We start from the raw sequence: 19,438 nt of genomic DNA, 5'->3' as shown, positions 1-19,438 counted from the left end.
AATACTGATGGATCATGAATACAATCATAAAAGTCAGGAGCACGCTACATATATGGAGACCTGATACCACAGGTTCTATCAGCCATTCTCTTGCCTTTTTGCCCGCTGCATGCTGTCTCGGGCTAGCATGTGTATGCCTCCCTGTGCTACAATCAACCCTTCATTTGCAGTGGAAACACACCCTTAGGGATTAGACAGACTATGGGCATGGAGGGTCTTTCAGTGTTGGCGCACGACTCATATAAATCACCTGTTTAAAAAAACAACCCAACCGTGCGACGTGTCTCAGTCTCTGGAGTCGGAGCTGGTAACTGACGAAATTTCAGAGCTGACCTTTGGTAGATGAGCGGCACGCTGGCTCGCAAGCGTGTGTTTCGCACCAACAGAAGCTGGCCCAATAGATGCCGTTGCCTCCCCCACCTCGTCTCTTTGGCAGAAAGTGGCTTTGCGGCAGGCCAAGTGCAAGGGCCATTCTTAGGTCCCACGATGATCCGTGCCTCAGCAAGACACTGATTAGGTGGCGGGGAGAACCTCTCCTCGGGTAGACTTGTGCATGCAGGGGCAGGATGGAAGAGCCATGAGAGCAGGGAGCAGTGTTGCACCGGGGAAGCCTGGTCCTGGGCCGAAGGCACTAAATTGGGGCTTGGGAGAATGCAGGTCAGGGGTCATGTGATAATACTGAGGGGGCCGTAGAAGGCCTGAGACAGATGATTGCCCTTATGTGGGGAGAAAGAGAGACCCGAATCTGTGGCGTGCCCACTGCAGCAAGCACCCTGTGTCAGGACAGACCAACTTCCCCGTGTCGGAGGGGAAAAAACTGAATACGGGGCAGGGGGGAGGGCGGCTCAGTCGGGAAAAAGCAAACCCCCTTCCACCACGGTGCCCGAGACTGGGCAGCTGCCCCCAGACTCCAAAGCAAACAGCAGCCTCTAGAGAGGGTTATGAAGAAAGCCGAGAGGCTGTGCTGGTGGACGAGCCAGTCCGGGGGGAGCACATATCGGGGTTGCAGACACAAAGGGAAGCCCCTAATGCTGCCAGTTGCACCCCTCGTCTAGGAGTTTAAGGATGGGGACTGCTGCTGCAAGGTGCGTGGAGGGTCCTATTTCAGCTGTTTCCTGAGTTCAGACCCTTCCCCGTCCCCCTGCTCCATCTGTGGCTTCCGTGCTGTGATGGTCACGCTCTGCTATTCCTGGCAGGTGCCGGGGCGCTGACGCCCTCGCTCTGCAGCATCTTTTGTATGTGTCTGTCCCCCAGACAATAGCGTTTTTTAGCCAAGAAAACAGCACCATTACGCTACGGGGGGCAGCGTGTGTATGTGTAAGCGGGGGAATGGTCCCGCTATTGTGGGGAACTTTCCTGGCTTCTGCACTACCCCGGTGAAGAGGGCTAGCGAAAGGATCCGAGTCCTCGCTCCCACTTCCTTTACCCAGAGGCCTCCCTGCTCTTGAGGACTTCCCTTCCACTCTCCTGTCTGGCAGAGTCCTCATAAACCCCGACAAGGCTGGGCCCAGGATTCCTGGGGGGCTCGACCCCCAACCCTGCGGTGGTCACCCAGGACAGGGGCTAGGGTGTCCCCACTCCGGGGTACTCTCTCTGCACTGGGCACCTCCCTGACCCACTGATCATTTCATACAATTTAAAGCAAATACAAGTTGTTTAATTAACAATTAATTTTAAAAAAAGAATAAGGAAAAATGGGAAAGGTTAGAGGAAAACACATCATCCTGCTCTGTGGCAGGGAACATTACAACCAGTGTCTCTGGAACGTCAGGGCAGTTCAATCTGTTCCTTGTAGGTCCCAGGCCTGCTTCTCAGGCCCTGTCTGTGCTGCAGAGACGCTGTGGATTGGACACTTGCTCTGGCGGTGGCCACACGCTCTCAGGCTCTAGGTGGCAGGACCCTTTTTCCCAGCGTCGCCCCTGCCCAGTCGGGGTTATGATCCCCCTGCAAGTCTGGCCTGCAAGGCCTCTTGGCTGAGGCGTCTCCCTGTGCTGGGCCCACTGCCCAGGGTCCCCCTCACTCTCCCCAGCTGCTCACCACACTCGGACTGCACACGGCTCCGGACTGCCCCAGCCCCAGCTCCGGACTGCTCCAGCCTCAGCTCCAGCTCCGGACTGCCCCAGCCTCAGCTCCAGCTCCGGACTGCCCCAGCCCCAGCTCCGGACTGCTCCAGCCTCAGCTCCAGCTCCGGACTGCTCCAGCCCCAGCTCCAGCTCCACTCTGCCTCAGCACGGCTGCTGCTGCTGCTCTGCCTTCAGCTCCCTGGGCTGCTTCTCTGGCCTCTCTGGCTCTGGTTGCTGCAGCTCTGCTCCCAGGACAGCTCTGCTCTGCAGGCTGCTTCTGTGACTCTGCTCCCAGCTCTGACCTGCTTCCTGGCTGCTTGTCTGGCCCCTCTGGCTCTGGTTGCTACAGCTCTGGTCCCAGGGCAGGTCTGCTCTCTCCGGGCTGTGCTCTGGCTTTTGGGGCTGCAACTCTGCTTCCAGCAGCTTAGCTCGGGCCCCTGCCCTCTCCTTAGCTCGGCCCCACTCTGTCTGACTCAGGCCATTCCAGTTTCCACGGAGGACGGGACCCACCCTGGCCTCCTGACTCTCTGATTAGCCTGCCCGCCCTGTCAATCAGGCTGATCTGGAGCATTGGCCTCTCCCCATTGCCCCTGGGGACTGTCAGTCTCAGGCTCCTGATTTGCCATCGACCCTTCCCCTTTCAGTGCTGGGAGCTAGCCAACCAAAACACCCCACTGAATGTTAGTAAGGGGGCAACAGTCCCCTTACATATGGAAGGATCAGCTCGACACCGCATGAGCAGATGCAGCGAGTAAGTTGCACAGGTAGAAACAGGCTTTATACACAGCCAGACACAGAACCCAAGGGATGCTGAGCGTGGCTGTTTGCAACGAGCACATATCTGTTCCTGACATTTCCAGAAAAAAACATCCCCGGTTTTATCGATTCCAAGGCCTGACGGGACCATTAGATCCTCTAACCTGGCCTTCTGTGTAACGCAGTCCCCCCGGCGTTGAGCCCAATCGCTTGTGTTTGGCTAAAGCATCTCTTCCAGAAAGGCGTCCAGTCTGGATTTGGAGACATCAAGAGAGGAAGAACCCTCCACTTGCCGGGGGAGTTTGTTCCTATGGTTAATCGCCCTCAGCGTTGGGCACGTGTGCCCAGAAACGTTCCTTCCGAGGGAGTTCACAGCCCCGGAGTTTCACAACCTGTGGGCCAAAATAACGGAGGTTTTCCTATGCAAGCTCAAGAAATGTCGGACTTCTGCCCATTTGGATGCAAAACCTGACTTTAGATCAAAGCAAATTGAACATTTGTAGAACAGCGAGGGGGGTTTTTTAAGCTCAAAGGCAGGACTGCTTGAAGGAAAACGGGCTGTTTTCAAGGGAAATAGCTGGGATCAGACTTAGTTTGTGGAATCAATATCGAATGTGAAACCCTCAGATTTTCAGGCCTTTGGAAGTCCTTGTGAATCTATAGCGCTGCCTCCATTCTGACAGCAAAGCTGTAATGGGCAAAGATGGTTAGACAGTCAATGCACAACTGGTCTTCGTGCATTTGGCCATTGGACTATTCATTGCTGAAGCTGGACAATGAGGATAATCTTCATATGTTAAGACTCAGGATACCAGGGTTCAAATCCCCATTCTGCTATAGACTCTCTGGGTGACCTTGGGCAAGTCACTTAATCTTTCTGTGCCTCAGTGTCCCATGGTGCTGATGTTTCCTGAGCTTGTTTAGATTGTGAGCTTTTGGTGGCAGAGACTGTCTCTTAATGTAGGTAGGTAGGTTATCTAAGGAGGCTGTGGAATCCCCGTCATCATTACAAAAGACCAGGTTAGACATATGTCTGTCAGGGATAGTTTCTGTGTACCTAATCCTGCCTCAGTGCGGGGGCGTTGAACTAGATGACAGCCCTATATTTCTATGAGCCCATGTACAGTGGCTAACAGAATAGACCCTTGATCTGTGCTGGAGCCACTATTGTAAAATAAACAATAAAATGCTACCAGGGTTATTTTGGGGCCTTCCTCGCACTTTAAAATGACCCTGTTTAGCCATAAGATCCCTGATCACATCCCAAGCAGGAGACGGGGCTTTTGTTCTCTACCTGGCTAAGGGCCTTTGATACACCTGTCAAATATCTATGGTGCTCCAGATCTTTCTTTCTGGTATGGGCGCTGTGCAGATGGACTTTGAATCCACACTCTGCTTTGTGCCTCTGTCCATGCCACCTGATAGCCTCAGAACAGCCTCCTGCTTCCAACCAGCCAGTTATCTCCCTCTCCTGCCAGTCCCGCCCGAACACTCCCTTCTTTCACTTAGCGCTCAGTGACAGCCCATCTTCAACTATTTACTAATACGCTTCTGCACAGCTCGAGTGCCAGCCTTGTCTCCTTTGTTTTCTAGGGACCAAACCCTCTTTGGAACTCCATGCAGCATATAGAGCCATCTAGTGGCTGAATAATGCACTGCAAGGAAATTCATCATTAAAACACAACAGTGGGTCATGGGTGGGGAATATTACCTGGTCAGAATGGTACCATTTGACCCCCTCCTTTGCAGGTGTACGTCACGACACAAGGTGCAAGAAAGAGGAGAGCCAGGACCCTCACCTTCTTACCTGTGCACCTGTGGGACTATGTAAACATTAATACCAGAGCACTGATAACTGCAAATCCAGTTACTGAAGGGTTAAGCCCTCTGCAGCTGAAAACGAAGGGATCAAACAGCTGAGCCAGCAAATGCTTATAACCGAGAAACACAACGTAAATAATACGAGCCCTTTATTGACAGCCGATTCCTCTCCATTTCAATAGCAAACTACATCTGGGAGCAGGAAAAGCAGACGGGTCTGCACCGCCTCCTTCGTGTATGTGCCCACAATTCTGGTCTCCCTCCTGAAACAGTTAAATACATAAAGAGTATTTGTAGCTCGCATTGTGCTTGTACCCGGCATCGAATGAGCCTGGGATTACTTAGCGAATGAGGGATATTACCTATATTGGATCTGTCACCGAGGAAAAAATGACACCTCTAGATCCATGTAATCCAATCATTGGTTTATGGACCTAAAGTCCTCCAGGGAGTGTCACAGATTCATCTGATGTCCCTGACTGCTAGATTGAGCTGAAATATGTGTAAAATTATCCGCTAGCTCTCTCTCGCCCTCACATCAGAGGGGGCTAGGAAACACGAGCTACCGAAGGGGAGAGGATCTTGGGACAGGGCAATCCCATGCAAGACTAAGGAAAGGGAATGGGGCCAGCTCCTCCGCAGGGGCAAATCAGTGGAGCTTACATTGAAAGTGTGCTGATTAAGCCAGGAGAGGACCTGGTTTATGGTCTGTTGCAGTGTAGGCCTGGGATATTGCAGTGTAAACCATTCATAGAAAGGATGTAGCCAACTCCAAGAGAACCGAGGAAGAAGGGCATCAAAAAGTAGCACCCGAACTGGCAGACAACACACACGAGGAGGGGTGGAGAATGGCCCACAGACAATCCAATGGAGCATCTCAGATTTACTCCAGCTCAGAATCTGGCCCACAGGCGGCAGTGTGGGAACTCGGCGGGTTAAAGTTCAGCCGACGAGCTTTTTCAAAAGCGTCGAGTGATTTTTGGGGGTCCTTCCATGTGGAGGGCTCCAACTTGAAATCCCTTAAAGGGGCTGATTTTCAGAGGGCAGAGCCCAATCAGGCCCCTTTCGAATCTCTCAAGTTGTCCCCTTCCCGATGGTTAGTCACTGTTGAAAATCCTGTTCAAAGCCCTACAGAAGCTCTTATTTACGTACCTGTCTTGAGGCTCAGAAATGCTCTCTGTGTAGTGCAGTGAACAGAAGACTCAGGGGCCACATGATCAAAGCCTAAAGATCATAGAATCTCAGGGTTGGAAGGGACCTCAGGAGGTCATCTAGTCCAACCCCCTGCTCAACGCAGGACCAACCCCAACTAAATCATCCCCGCGAGGGCTTTGTCAAGCTGGGCCTTAAAAACCGCTATGGATGGAGATTCCATCACCTCCCTAGGGAACCCATTCCAGTGCTTCACCACCCTCCTAGTGAAATAGTGTTTGCTAATATCCAACCTAGACCTCCCTCACTGCAACTTGAGACCATTGCTCCTTGTTCTGTTCTTGACAAAGCTAGCATGTGTATGCCTCCCTGTGCTACAATCAACCCTTCATTTGCAGTGGAGACACACCCTTGTTCAAGGTCATGCAAGGTGTTTATGGCAGAGGTAAGGACAGGACAGTATTCTTGGGAGTAACACCTTTGACACAAAATAGGCCTTCCCTATGCTAGATCTCATGCAATCCCCCACCCCGCCCCGAGGATGAGCTAAAACCCCATCTCTCTTGATTCACAGTTTCAATCAACAAATATTGCCGGTTAAATAAATAAAAACACGCACAGAGGGGGAGCCTTCCCCCCCCCCCCCCCGACATCTTGTTCACAGCTGCTCCGAAAGTCCTTCTGCAGCTTTGGAAAGATTGCTCGGTATTGATCACTGGATGCATTCCACGCCGGTGACATTCACATTCGAAAGGGTAAATGCTTCAAACAATAGAACAGATTTGAAACCGCTCGGAGCCATCAGCAGCCCTGCCAGCGCCTTGCTGAACCAAAGGAGACGGGAAGAAAATGCATTTCGTAACCTCACGCAGGTGTGACCAGTGCTAGCTAGGTGGCAAAAGCTGGAGGCCCGGATTGTCATTTACAACAAGGTGTAAATTATACTTCTTCACTGCAATCATGGGGTGTGATTGCGGCTCGGGAGACAGACCTGAACTAGCGTTAATCTAGCTAGCTGAGATACTGGAGCACGAAAGCCACAGCAACACATGGGTTGTACAAGCCCACCTGGAACCCTGGGTAATGACTCAGGTGGCTGGTGGTTCACTGCTTCACTGCTCCTGGATCTGAACTGGTTAGATCAGGCACATCTACATGGACTTCAATCACAGCAGTATAGATGTACTCTAAGGTGCCTTTACATTGTCTGAGTGATGCAAGAGGGGCTGTACTGTAGTGATAATCAAAACCTATTATTATTAGCTGTATTCCAGTAGTCCCTAGCTGCCCTAGTCATTGTGCTCGGAGCTGTACAAACACAGAATGAAAAGGCAGTCCCCGCCCCAAAGAATTTGCAGTCTAAGTAAGAGTTTACAGACCAGACAGATAGAAAGTTACTAGACCTGGCTGAAAAAAAAAATAACAACCGAGGAAAGATGTTGGACAATGTTGAACACATTTCAAAGTTATAGAAAACAACTGATTTTTCATTTAAAAAAAATGATGTATTTTTTCACCAAAACAAAAATCGGTTTTGAAATTTTACATTTTTAATTTTTCCGTGGTTTCCACCTTTCACTTCTTCCCCTCCCCCCAATATTTCATTAAAAAAGGGGAGGAACGTGGGTGAGAAAGTGGTAAAAAAAGAAGAAAAAAACCCTAAAACAGAAAATAAAAAAATAGTTTTTGGTGGGGGAACTTGTGGAAAAATGACAATGTGCTGGCAAAAATTGTATTTTCATGCACAGGCCATTTTTGGACCAACAGACATGTTTGTCTGAAAAATGTCAACACGTTCTCCTTGTAAGAAATTCATGGCGTGGACAACATCAGAGCAAAGAGTCTCTCCAGGCACTAGCTAATGGTGTCAGGTAGGGAAGTGCATTAGAGCAGCTCTGGTTCTATCCAGCAGAGGGCAGTGGTGAGTGCCCGTACACACACACACACACACACACACACACACACGTGCACACACACATACACGAGTGCACACACATCTATACATGTGCACACATTTGCATGTGAAAACACACGTGTGCACACACAAGTACGCGCGTACACACACACGGCAGCTCATTAACAGGCGGGTCCTGCTTTCCTCGCTGACAATAGGAGTTGTGTTATTGACATCAGTGGGGGCAGGATTGGGCCCAGATCATCACAGCCGGAGGCTGAGTCCAGGGTCACGGATGGTGGCCAGGGAAGCCCGTGAGCCAGCCCAGTGCAGGACACAGGGGCCTGCTCTCCCTCCCGAATGGTGCCTACGCCGATTCACTAGGGTCAGGCCAAACCGAGAGAACAAATGGGGTCGTGCAGCTCCCTGAAGTCTGATCATACGCTCGCTATTTACATGGCTACAAATGAGCTCATTAAATAATCTGCATACATTCTCACGCAGGGGGTGGCCTGCAGCTTGGCCCAGGCCTCTGCAAAGGGGGAGCCACGGGCCCCGTCGGGCTGTTCTGGGCCCGCTCTGGAAGCTGGCAACCCACCCTCCTCGCTGCCTAAGTGAGCGCTAATCCCAAATGGCTCCAGTGAGGCTTGTCATTAGAGCTCCCAGACAGGCATTTAATTTCGGCTTAATAGGACACATATCGCATCACTAGATAAACCAGCAGGGCCGTTAGGAGCGTGTGCCGTGGGGATTCAGGCCAAGGAACGAGAGACGCCAGCGGTAGCTTCTGTGTTGGGCTCCCTGTAACTCACTGCGTTATCGAGGAATCAGCCAAACTCAAACCTCTGAACACCAGGAAATAATAAGTCCAGGAAATTTAAATGTAAACTTCTCAAAGCGAGGGAATACAGAATTCAAGTGCACAGCCATTCAACCTTAACTCTGCCCCATTCTGGCCGCAGCATGTATCCTACCTTTGCATTCCGGTTTTCAGCGGTTTAAGGCGAGCAACAATCCACATGCGGGACGAGGCACCACTGGGCAACCTTAACAAAGTTTTTGGGCATTTCATTTCCTTGGTTTAATTTCCACTGAGCCTTTCATAAAGGGCACCACATCTGAAGAAAGCCGGGGACAAACTGGAGAGGGTCCAGAGAAGAGCAACGACAATGCTAAGAGGTTTAGAAAGCGGGACCTACAAGGAGAAGCGGAAAGAACTGGGAATGTTTAGTCTACAGAAAAAGGAAGCTGCAGGGGGACTCGAAAACAAGCTTCAAACATGTAAAAGGTTGTCATAAAGAGAATGGTGATCAATTTTTCTCCATGTCCACCAAGGGATGGGCATGGAGGAATCAGCTTAGATTGCAGCAAGGGAGGTTCAGGTTAGATATTAGGAAAAACTTTGAATGCTAGGTTGAGTTAAGCACTGGAACAGGTTACCTAGGGAGGTTGTGGACTCTCCGTCATTGCAGGAATTTAAGACCAGGGATGGTCTAGATACCCTTGGCCCTGGACCAGCGCAGGGGGCTGGACCGGATGCCCTCTCCAGGTCCCTTCCAGCCCTGGCTTTCTGTGATTTTAAGACATCTCACAAAGGCTGGCTCAGACTTGTGGCAAAGGCCACAGAAAGCTTGGCTGGAAGGGCTGCGCTGCTGGGCCCTGGGTCGTAGGGACGCGACACCTTGTAAAGCTGTAGAGCTCCTTACACGATGCAGTCTCGGTTAATCCACCCGCCGCTCGTGCAGCGAGTGACTCTATCGCTGGCTCTCGGCTGGCTCGTCAAGCAATAACTTCACCATTGATTTCGCTTTCCGCCTCCCAGTCGATTGCCCTTGTCAGGCACACGTGGGCTGGGAAGCCCGGAGCCCGGCAGCCTCCTCCGGTGATGAGTCCTTGCGTCGGCCGGGGAGCTCAACACTAGCAGAGGAAAAGGAATGACTGGCTACTGCCCGGGGGAGGAAGAACAGCTCCGTGAGGCCAGGCTAGTGTGGCTGTAGTTACAATACCCAGCAGCGGCACATCTCAAAGTGTGTTGCTCTCCCCATTGCATGGGGGGGGGGGGAAACTGAGGCACAGGGAGGGGCAGTGTCATAAGTTTTATTAGCCTCCTACAGCAGCCCGTCAAGGTCCTAGTGGAGGTCAGAGCCCCAGGGTGCTAGGTGCTGGACAGACCCATGGTCTGAGGCAACCCCCGCCCTGAAGAGCTTCCAGACTTAGCAGACAAAGGCTGGAGGAGGAACAAAAGCCCAGAGGGGAAGAGACTTGCTCCAGCCGACTTTCCTAGTCGCCAGTCTGGTGGTGCGTTCCACTCCAGCTCAGAGCCAGCAGTTCCCCATGGGCCACTTGGTGTCCAGTAGCAATGCAATGATTAAGGGAGTGGGAGCCCTGGGGAAGCTTTGGAGAAATGGGGCTCGGGCCCCACGTCTTGTTATCAGTGGATAAGACAAGCTCCTTCTCTTTCCCCTCTGCCTACCCTCCTCCCAGCCAGATCCCCCCTCACTGCAAAGTCCAGCTCCAGCATGTCGCAGGGCCCCCGGCGCACTGTCCCACCCCCAAGCCGTGCCCCACATCCTGCCGGGTTTCTCCAGTGCAGGGAATCCCTGCTCAATCTCCACAGCTGCATCACACGATTGTAATGCCAAAGGACCAATAAGGGATCATGTGGCCGTGATGCACCCAGGCTCACCGCTGGAGGTGGGCTTAGGGGGCTCTGGGCAATGGGGCTCAGAGTTAGGGGGGTGGGATCAGAGGATGGAGCTTTGTTTAGAGGCATTTTGTGCTGGGATTGTCCTACCGAGGGGGTCGACCTGGAGGGCAAAGATCGGACAGGGGCTGAGGCTGGGCGCGGAGCGGCGATGCGGACAGAGCCACTCCTGCAGTCTCACGCCAACAGCAGCACAGGCTCAGGCGGGGGGTTCTTTGCCTCCAAGGGTGGGGTTCTGGCTGGCCACGTGGCATGAGAACAGGGAGTGCTGGCCACCAGCTAGCCAGGCTGGTATTTCCCTGTGTCTGGCTCAGGATGGGATAATGAACACTCTCCCATCTGACCCTGGCCCACACCCCTCTATCCCCAGTCTGGGGCAGCCCCCTCCCCATCTGATCCCGGCACACAGACTGTCACCCCCCAGCCCCAGGGAGCCCCTCAATGCCTGGCACCAACCTCAACCCTGTTGGCAGTGAAGTCCCTGCCTTGGTTCCATGCCCGCTGTGCCGGGCAGCAGCTATGCCCAGCCCTTATCTAAGAAGAGCCAACAGGCATGTGTGCAGACAGTTTATCTGTGTCTTGTCCGTGCCATTTCTGTGTTAATCTGTCATCTTCCCGGAGTTGCTCTTTCTCTCTGGCCTAAGCGACTGACTCTCTCTTATCGCTCTCAGCAGGCTCCTGTGGGTTAACTCCTCCATCTCCGAATATTAACAATGCCCCAGGCCTGTGTGTCTGTGGCAGACACGTCGGGGAGGACAAAGAAGACAGGGAGAGACTCTGAGGTCGGGGCTTGTCGCCATCAGCGTGACATGGGAGCTTATTCATTGCACAAGAACCTCCGGCTGTCTCCTCGCCTCTGTTAAGATGCTCAGTGGTTGCTGCTTGGCTCGGACGGCAGGGCTCCGAAGAGACAGAGGAGATGTAACCGGCCCAGTGAGGGGAGATCTCGGCCTGCAGGCTTTGGTGCAATTTAAAATACCCCCCCTGGGTCCGGCATACAGGGCAGCAGTTGCATGGCGTATGTGAGTGTATGAGAACCTCTGCCTAATTCTTCTTGCACTAACTTTAAGCCTGTGCGTCAATCCCATTGGTTGCAATGCGCTCAGTTAAGCCTGAGCTTAAATGCTTCGGTGCAGTCTGCAAATGCTTTTAAATGGCCCCATTTTGGGGGGGACCCAACTTGAGCCGCCTGCAAAACGCCTGATTTTCGGCCCCGAAATCAGGCCTCTTTTAGGTGTCTCTTAGTTGGGCCCCGAAAATCACTAGGCGCTTTCGCAGATTTGAGCCCCGAGACACCCGACTTTAGACCCGGTGATTTGGAAGGTTTGGCCTCTTGTGGGTTTGTTAAACCTTGCTTAACCTCTTGAGTGTGACTTGCAATAAGAGACAGCTAAGCAGCCCCCACCTAAGGCAAAGGGGGTATGCCAGGAATTGGACTATGTGGACAGACGTCACCACTGGGCATTATTGTCTTTGGATAAGGGTGCCAGAAGTTGGGAATGGGTGATAGGGGATGGATCACTTGATGATGACCTGTTCTGTTCATTCCCTCTGGGGCACCTGGCATTGGCCACTGTTGGAAGACAGGATACTGGGCTAGATGGACCTTTGGTCTGATCCAGTAGGGCCTTGCTTATGTTATGTAAGGGTGTGTATGTGTCAGCTAGGGAGGGGGAGTGACAGACTGAGAAGGGGCAGAAGACACACACAGGCTAAGCAAACTGGCTAGAAGATGCGTGGGGCCATGAGCCGCAAACCATCTTCTGTTCTTCCGCTCCTCCTGTGTTCAGGGAAACAGGGCGTTTTACATTCTTTGTAAATAAACCAAATTGCACGAAAGAAACACCCGACTGCATCGCCAATTTCTCCTCCCAGCTAGAACAATGTACACGGCCCCAGAGTTTTGGTAAACTTTATGTCGCGGGGGGAAACCCAAGGGTTATAAAGAAACCCCCAGTCTCTACTAGTGATGTTGTTTTTAAATCATTGAATCATAGAATCATAGACGATTAGGGTTGGAAGAGACCTCAGGAGGTATCTAGTCCAACCCCCTGCTCAAAACAGGACTAACCCCAACTAAATCATCCAATGGTTAAACTAGAGAAATTGCTGCCAATTCTATAACAGATTGCACATGTTTGTACATTCCCACCAGAAACAATAAATCAGACCACTAAGCGGATGGGGCCGTTCTACCATGAAGAATAATATCATTAACAGTGAAAACTAAAGCCAGTCAGGAAATGAGTTTTTTGCCTTGCAAATACATTTCTGTTGCGAAATTTCTTTGGAATTTGTTGGGGTTTTGTTGAAAACTGGAACTCTTTCCACTTTCAGTTGCCAAAAGCCCATAGTTTTGGTTTATCAATGAAAGACTCAAACATTTTTGTTTTTTTGACAAGGACGGAAAGTTTTCTGCCAGAAATTCTGTTTCACTGAAAAGCCAGTTCCCATCAAAAAAGTCATTTGAAGAAGATCTGTACATGGCCCCATCCCCATAGTATCTGAGCACTGCACAATCTTTAATGCACTTACTTCACAACACCCCTGTGAGGCAGGACAGGCCTATTACTCCCATTGTAAAAGGGGAAACTGAGGCACAGAACAGCTAACAGACTTGCCCAGGATGTTTGTGGCAGAACAGGGATTTGAAGCCAGGCCTTCTAAAACCCATGGTAGCATGCGATCCATTGGACACTCTTTCTACTAAAAGCTCCCCTTAAAGCCACTCTGTGCACGGGAGACACCTGTTTTTTTAACTCAGTGTTCTGGCCTGGGGCTTGATGATATTTCTAGAGCCTGTTGATAAAAAGTAAAGCTTTAGAACATGACACAGATGGGATACTTCATCTTCAGCTATGCTGGAAACCTGGGAAATGGGAGCTGCTGGGTTCTGGGCACTTTGAAAAACCTGGCCCTGGATTACAGGTGCTGAATCCTCCGACAAATTCTGGCCTTAGATCCAAGCCGATCGCTGGGGTAGGAAAGGGTAATTCCATTGGCCTTGCTAGAACTGTGCCCAATTATGCCGGAAAACGAATCTGAGCCCAGAGAATTTGGTCTTACCTGGTGCTGATGCCCTCGGCTCAGTCGGAGACAAGGACACACAACACCTCTGAGCCCTCGGCAGTCAGCAACCTGGCTGCTCTCCAGAAAAGCAGGAAAGCACGCATTGAAACTCAAACACTAACTCAGTGGCATTTAAAGTTCAGCAAGTGCTTAAATGCTTTCCTGAATCGGGGCCCTGGTCACCGCAAGGTTCTGATTCAGCAAAGCACTTATGGACATGCTTAAACTTAAGCAGGCGAGTCAAGGTCCAAAGGTTGGACGTTACAGAAGACTGGAAAATAAGGCTTATCTTTTTAACAGTGGGGATAGTTAACTACTGGAACAATTCACCCAGGGTTGTGCTGGCTTCGGCACCTCACTAGCACCTTTTAAATCAAGGCAGGATGGTTTTTCTAAGAGAGGCTCAGGTTCAAAGAAGAATTGATTCGGAGAAGTCCTACAGGAGGTCAGGGTAGATGATCACAGTGGCCCCTTTTGGACCTGGAACCCGTGAATCCATGGGACTTCTGCATGTACTTTGCCGGATCGGGCCCTTCGCACGCGACACATGGCCCAGGTACGAGTGCGGAGCCGCATCTTGTTCCAGTGATTGGTTTTAATAGGTTTCCCTTGTATTACTCTGCTAACAGCCTCTCTCCTGACCTGCTCCGCCTTTTTAAGGGCTTGCCGATAAAAGCAGCATCTGTACCGTTTGATGGTGGTACATTTCCGCTCTCTGCAGGACCATTCCCAGTTAATTGTTTAAGTAGACTTTGCTGTAATGTCACATCTTGATGGGAGATTTCGCCTGGGGAAGGAGCGGAGGGCAAGGACAAGGTAGCTCTGAAGAGGATTTGAACAGCTCTGGATTTTAACGAGTGGTTAACCCTTGTGGTTTTTCCAGTGGCTGCATGATGTAATCGACAGACCCATTGACTGTCCCGCGGACGATGCAGGACCGCTCAGGAATAGGATGGTATCCCGGCTCCGGGGGCATGCCCAGGACTGACACCCACATGATTGAGACAGCGGAGCAAAGGAGGAGCTGGCAGCTCCTTCACCCAGACATGACAGTGATTCAGTGGGCACAGGGTACCAAAGAAACCAGCTAGCTCTGTCTCGCCTAAGCTATTCAGGACCCAGCCAATGCCACTTAGGGAAAACCTGGCCCTCTCTCATCACTCCCAGAATCCTTTGCTCAATGATGGGCAAGGCAGAGTCTTCCGGGCTGCCCTGTCTTAGCCAAAGTTCACCCACCCATTCCATGGCCAGGACAGTTGCCCCCTCTCTGGGGATTGCCTGGCACTGGTGACATCTTGCTCTGCCCATGAGCTCTGTAAAGGCCTTCCCAATACTTGCATCCATCCCAGTCTAGCCTTTGCACCCCACACACTGCTGGAATGAATCCACCCAAGGCCAAAACTATAACGGGGTTCAAAGAAGAAACAGATACATTCATAGAGGATAGGTCCATCAATGGCTCTTAGCCAGCACGGTTTGGGTTGCAACCCCACGCTCTGGGTGTCCCCAACCTCTGTTTGCCAGAAGCTGGGAATGGGTGACGGGATGGATCACTTGATGATCACCTGTTCTGTTCATTCCCTCTGGGGCACCTGGCATTGGCCACTGTCAGAAGACAGGATACTGGTCGAGATGGACCCTTGGTCTGACCCAGTCTGGACGTTCTCATGTGCATTCAATGGAGACCCAGTGACTTGTCCGAGGTCCCCCCGTAGAGCCTGTGGCACAGCAGAGACGGGACCCCAGGTCTTTCAAGAGCCAGGTAATGGTTTAAATTCTGCACTACACTTCCTACTTGAAAGCTCAAAGCCTCAGGTAGGACTACGGCAGCCTAGCTACCCTGGGATTGCCCTGTAGTTAAACAGCCTACATCCACACTGACGGTTGCTAGGTCAACGGATGCATTCTTCTGTCTGTATCACTGCGTCTGCACCGGCGGCTAGGTGTGCCTAGTGATGGCGCTCGGTGGATGAGGATTTTCCACACCCCTGAGCGAGGTGGCATTTTCAGGCCTCAGGCTGGGTTCATCCGGGATGGTCCCAAGATGGCTGTCACCAATGGTGCAGATGAGTGGTCCCTGAAGGTCCCACAGGAACCCTGCAGCAAATCACAGACTTGAACCCCGCATCCTGTATGTGCAAGGAGTACATTTGAACCACTGGTCTGTCATTCCTCGACCAGCCAACAAACCTGTCCCCGAAAATGAACCACGTGGGCCGAGCAGCGGGCGAGAACCATGTGAGCCGAGCCGCATTTTGCGCTCCCTTCCCCTCCACTTTCTGGGCTTCTCGCCGGCCTGAGGGTTGATTTCCCCACTGGGGTTTGTGATCCGGGCACTGCGTTTGCGTCCAGCCGGCGAGGCCGTGAAGGGAACGAGCCGCCGGAGCGCAGAGGAACCCTCGTTTGCTATTTATCCGCCACTCAGCCTGGGCAGCGTCTTCCGCGATGACATGAAACGCGGCGCAGGAAACCCCGGCTGACAAGGGGCAATTAGGCAGGGAACTGGCGTGCCCGTCGTTACGGTGGCAGGAGCTTGGATTAGGCATTAGCGCAGGCAGGAGAATGCAGGCCCTGCCAGCAGTGCTTGCGATGTAATTGACACTCATGAAGTGGGAGATGTTGTCTGGGGCTAATGGAGCTGCAGCGGGAGCGGGAAAAAGGCCTTTCACAGCAAACCTCCGCACTTCTCTGGCAGCCTGGAGTGCGTGGAGAGGCTGGGGCGGGGAGGAGATTGTGGAGAAACACAAGCTGCAGGGGGCCTGGGGAGGCAGCGCGTCCTAGCAGATACAAACGCTCTAGCACATTTTTATCTGTAGATCTCGTCGGTCATGACATGGCCTCCGTCCCTGAGACACTCTCCTGATCAATCCCGCCCTCCTTGAGAGAAAAATCCACCTTGATTCGGTACAACACCAGAGAGCTTAGTAAGGCAAAGCGACGTGCTCCAGTGTTCGCTCCGGGTGCTGGGCTGGGGGCCGGGTGACTGGGGTCCTGGTCCCAGCTCTGCCTCTCTGCCATTTCCTGCTCTCTCTCCTGGACCGTTCTCGACTATTTAGATGGTCAGATCATCAGGACAGGGACTTTTTCACGCTCTGGGTACGTCTACACTGCAGCTGGCGGTGTGACTGCCACACTCCTGCTGCCTGTGATGGAGCTGGCGCGCGACACATAACTGTAGCTGAGGGAGCGGGACAGACCAGCTGCCCCAGGGACCATCCTTTCTGAAATCCTACCTCGGGCGGCGACCCCCTCCTTCCGCCCTCACCAGAGCATGTGAGTCTGGGATAGCTCTCAATTGGAGGGCCTGGTTCTGTAGCTTATGCTCCAGAGATGCATGTTTTTAGCTCTAGAAGCTTCTGGTCCAGTCCCCAGTGCTGGCCAAGATGGCAGCCATCACATACGTACAGCACCCAGCACAGTGGGGCCCCGATCTCAGTTGGTGCCATGGGAATGTAACCGACAATAATTTTACTGTGACTCGTAAATGGAAAAGGGGTTGCTAACAAAGGGCCTGATCCTGACAGATGCTGAGCGCCCACTGGAGGCAGCATGGCCCAGTGGATAGAGCACTGGGGCCGGCTCCTCAGTGGGCTGGCTTCAATGGAGCCAACCTCGTTTACATCATCAGAGGATCTGGCCCTGGATTGGGAATTCGGAGACTGGAGGTCTATTCTCAGCTGGGCCACTGATGTTAGACAGTGGGCAAGTCACTTAGGCCACAGGTGGCCACTGAGTTTGGATGCCTCAGTGTTGGGTCTTGATTCGCCGAGTACCCACAAACAAAGGGATCCCAAATTAGTGTCCCCTTTGGCAAAGGTTGGCCTGTCCCGCTCTGTGTCTCAGTTTTCCCATCTGTAAAATGGGGATAAGTAAAGTTCACTCACACCAATGTAACCTGCTCTGAAACCTACAGATGGCGAGGTCACTTGGCTTCCTTAGGAGAACCTGAGCCACTGGACTCAGGGACAGTCTGGGATGGGAGTCTCTCCTGGCCAAGCTGTGCCACTTTTTAGAAATAATTAAAGAGCCCAAAGACGGCACCAGGCAGTAGATACAGTTAGGAGAGAAAAAAGGAAGTAGAAAAGCATCTTTCAATGGTCTCTGGTTGCAACCCTGGGAGAAGAAAACCCACCAGATTCCCATGCTCACCTGGGAGGAATTTGGTGCCTGATCCAAACTGCACAGAAGATTCGCACTGAATTCATCTGGCTTCGGATCAGGCCCTTGGGTGGAAAACCAACTCAGCCAGGTGTCTGTTCTAGGAGCCAGCAGAATCATGTTTTCAAAGTCTTCTGAAATCACGGCGTGAGCTCGGGAGCAGGCCCCACCGGAAAGGAAGGCAGCAAAATGAAGTGTGTGTGGTGGGAGTATTTCAAGAGGGTTCTTGGGTATGAAATATCGGAGCCTTGTTAATTCCTATCAGGCCTTTCTGAGTCTAGTCCAATTTGCCGCAGAATGATCTGCATCCAGGCGAGTTCTGTGCCTGGGAGAAACCACCCGGGCGTGCTGCTGAGATCCGTATCTTAGAAGAGGAGGGTTTGAACAGTTGGGCAAACAAGGGAACTTAATGAGCCCAGCGTTAGTTTGTAGGTGTGTGAAGCTGTTTCGAATGTAACCCTTCCGGAGCCTGAGTGCCACAGCTGCCTTGGGAATGAACAGCACAATCCTAGGAAGATGGGGACATGGGAACTGCCAGGCTGCATCGGATCAGGGGCCCAGCTGGTCTGCTAGCCTGTCTCCAGTCGTGGTCAGAGCACAGGCTCAGAGCCTGCAGTGATGGGATACCCTGTCATAGAACCACAGAATCTCAGGGTTGGAAGGGACCTCAGGAGGTCATCTAGTCCAACCCCCTGCTCAAAGCAGGACAGGGATGGTTTCCTCCAGGCTTCCATTAGGGAGAGGTTAGCTGACTGATAACTGTGATTTATTATGTGTATTGTGCTAGGTGCTGTACCACAAAGGCGGTCCCTGCACCGGAGACGTGATGTCCTGAAACAGGAATGTTTAGATCCCTGCACTTGGGCCTGGTTCTGATCTCCTATTTTACCTCCTGGACTTCGAAGCTCCACTGCTGATTTCCCCTGGGGGGAAGCGAAGGGAGAATCGGACCCAAGGGGGTTTGTCTCCTCTTCTTTAAGCCTCGCTCTGGGTGCTCTGTTACCCAGGTGGATGCAGGGAGCGGTATTGGTGCTGCAGCGAGGGGCAGGCAGTTGGCTCTGTCTGTGCCGCCCCCCGGGGACAGATGAACGTGCAAGTCGATATCAATCCGCAAACTCCCGCCTGTTTGGCGAATGCCATTTTGATGGTCACATTGTGCTGTGCCTGCCCTTCGGCTCCGTCTGGCCTACTAGACTGGCAGGCCTACTAAACCCAGGGTTGTGAGTTCAATCCTTGAGGGGGCCACTTAGGGATCTGGGGCAAAGTCAGTACTTGGTCCTGCTAGTGAAGGCAGGGGACTGGACTCGATGACCTTTCAAGGTCCCTTCCAGTTCTAGGAAATAGGATATCTCCATTTTAAATGGAGCAGGGCTGGCCGAAGGATGGATTTTTCGGTTTGCCGGCAGTTTCGAAACATAGGGGGAAAATATGCTTCCCAGGTCAAAATTTGTCAGGCAGTTGGGCAAGCCGAAGGAGATTTCGAAGGGAACCGCACAAGGAGACATAGATGGGGGATCCGTCCCTTCTCTGCTTGCACTTTTATAAATGATAAAGAATTAAAGGGCCATTGGAGCAGTGACTTGTCCCGTCCCGTCCTAGCGACGTGCTCGAACTCCCAGCCTGTCGTCACTCACATGCTCTCTCCTCGGCCCAGAGACTCTTTATTGTCATCATCAGTGGCTGTAAATTGCCCCTACGAACGACAGTGGAGGAGAACTCAGCCTTCCGATCATCACCGCCAGGCTGGGGTTCCCCACCCGTGAATCCCAGCCCGGCCCAGGGCGACCAGCCTCCTGACAGGGGCTTCCATCATGTTCTTTC

Source organism: Trachemys scripta, chromosome 18 (genome assembly GCF_013100865.1).
Source record: "Trachemys scripta elegans isolate TJP31775 chromosome 18, CAS_Tse_1.0, whole genome shotgun sequence".
Taxonomy (NCBI): Eukaryota; Metazoa; Chordata; order Testudines; family Emydidae; genus Trachemys; species Trachemys scripta.
This window is presented reverse-complemented; position numbering follows the sequence as displayed.